We start from the raw sequence: 2,639 nt of genomic DNA, 5'->3' as shown, positions 1-2,639 counted from the left end.
ACTGTATGAGCAGCTCTGAAGGAGTGGATGTCTTCCGCATATTTGGATTTAGCTCTTTGCAGAGATGGAAATGCAAATGTGAGTAGTTAAACATCCATGGATCAAGTCACTTATCCAGTTCTCCGATGCTGCTAACAGTCTATTAACCCGCGCAGCGACCGACAATGGAATGGCCAGTTGTGTGTGTGTGAGTGTGTGTGTTTTCAATGTGGTCGGACAGAATGACATTGCATCATGTCATGCAACAAACAGGAGCGGATTGAAACTCCAGCGATCTAAAGCTGTCGATCTCTCAGTCCCTTTCACAATAAGCGTGTGCTGAGTCAGTTGACAACGCTCCTTTGTTTGGCTTCACTGAGAGCAGAGTTGCTTTACAGCAAATGTCTGTGAAAGTAATAAAAACTGGCACCACCCTAATTACAATTATCAGTCTCCATCACTGCATATTTCACTCCACTGGGCGTGAGAGGTTTTTTGATTTTGGGATGTGAAAAATACGTATTCCACGAGCAAGTTCAGATGGATTCCAGGCACATCTGTAGTGGAAAACTGACCCCCCATCTGGTCATCTTCAGCACAGCAGAGATGACAGGGTCTCCCAACTCCTTTTTGAACATCCCTCTGAATTTCAACTGAACTGGTTTGTCTGCTCTCAGACCTCTTGCCAAGAGATTTTCCTAATCCAGATTTCAAGTGTGACTAAAGTGGATCAAGCAGTCTTGTTTCAAGACTCGAATGTTGGCTGAGCTGCAGTGCAGTCACAGATGTTCATCAGGGAGGGCGGTAGAACACTGGCTGTCGTAACCTATCATCCTAACATACAACAACTGGGGTTATTATGCAAGCACGAGGCATTTAATCTGTCAAAAGTATCTCAGAATCCTACTTTGGATAATCTCACTCTTCATCTGTCCCTCTTCGTCTTGCATGACACAAACAGTATGTTCCTGAGTCATAAAAAAAAAAGGAGTCAAAAATACAGATCAAATGGATGTAAAGAAAGTTTCTTTCCTCCTGACCCTGTTGCTGTTCACCATGTTCTGCCAAATGGCTGCCTGTCAGTTGAAGGGACTCTCAAGGACTTATGGCTGGAGGACGATTTGTCTGCAAAGCTGCTCCTTGGCCTGAGGGATAACGGAAAGTCTGCTGAAGCTGACCCGTGATTTTTATGCAAGGCTCAGGGGTTTAAATCTCACAGCCAAATGAGCCCAGATGTGCATATGAATGCTTTGGCATCAACACATGTACACAGACTGCAGGGGACACTTAGCTCCTGAAATCATGAGTCAAGAACTGTATGAACTTTCAGGTTCAGACGGAAATGCTAAGATGCTGGACGAGGAAGCTGGGTCAGCGGCTTCGTTCGTGCACACTCTCTGGCAGAGGATTGTGAGCAGACATGGCAGGCGATTGCTTGGGATCACGATGGCTGTCAAATGTAACTCCACCACTCCTCTGCAAAATGTGGTCTCAACCCCTGCATCGCAATTAAATAAAAACCAAACAGGCTGTTCTGCATGTGACGCATCAGTCGCAAACCTCTCTCGAGTGGCTGGACTTGCCTCAGTGCAACCCCCCCTCCCTCAATTCAAATAAATTCCATCAAGAAACATAAAGAGGAATTATCCATCTGCTTTCAAGAAAACAAGACAATGAAGGAGGGTAGGATTCTGGTAATACCAGCTCAGTCACGCAGTGTTTTTCATTTTCTTTGACGAGAAACAAATATATTTTGATGATGTACTTTGTTGTTCGTGTGACATGATTTATAATATAATGGTGATTGACACTGGTTGATGGGAAGTTTAGCCTAGGGCCTTAGCAGAATGTAAAATCACTGCTCCTGGTTGTAATTGTTGAAATCCAAGTCAATCAGGTCTGTCATGAAAAAAATTAGACAGATGTCATTTCTTCAAGTCCAGTCCATCACATTTTTTTAAAATTGAGTTTATGCAGGCAGACAAACATTAGGAGGGAGGGAGGCTGTGACGTGCAGCTGAAAAGCTAGGAGGAGAACTGAGAACATCATGGAGCTGAAATATGCACAAACAAGAACTCCCCAGTACTTTCTGGCTCCTGTTTGTCTCAGCTTCATCCCCAAGACATCTGTCTTTATGAATAACTTCTTTACACAAAGTTGAATTGTAAAGGAAGCTCAGAGATTTTGTACTGCTGGGGAGTGGCTGGTGCTGATGGGACTGGTGTGTGTGTGTGTGTGTGTTTTGTATCTGATTGCATTGTGAGAGGAAGTTGGTATGAAGCAATGCAACACAAACAATGCCTTCTTTTTTTTTAAACCACACAGTCTGGGCTGAGGTGAGACAAGTGGAAAAAAAAGAAAGTTTGTCAGCTATTTTCTCCCGTCTGCTGTCCTGGAGCTGATCTACCAGTCACTGATTCATTCAGTGACCTCCTCGAGATCTCCCTCCTACATTTGTCGGGTTGTGAGGAAATGAGAAGGTGTGTTTGTTTCTCTATTGTTGAGTTTTCGTTCAGTGTGTTCAGTTCTTCTTTCCTCATGATGATCTCTTAAAGTCTGTGCATACGCCACAAGAAGAGATAAAAGTCTTTATTTTCTCAAGGTGGCAAGATCAAGAACAGACATAGTTCTGGTCAGGACATTCCATACTTCGCCAGAA

The sequence above is a fragment of the Lampetra planeri genome, unplaced genomic scaffold, assembly GCF_965212315.1.
Source record: "Lampetra planeri unplaced genomic scaffold, kcLamPlan1.2.h2 scaffold_396, whole genome shotgun sequence".
NCBI lineage: Eukaryota > Metazoa > Chordata > Hyperoartia > Petromyzontiformes > Petromyzontidae > Lampetra > Lampetra planeri.
Note: the sequence above shows the minus strand (reverse complement) of the source record.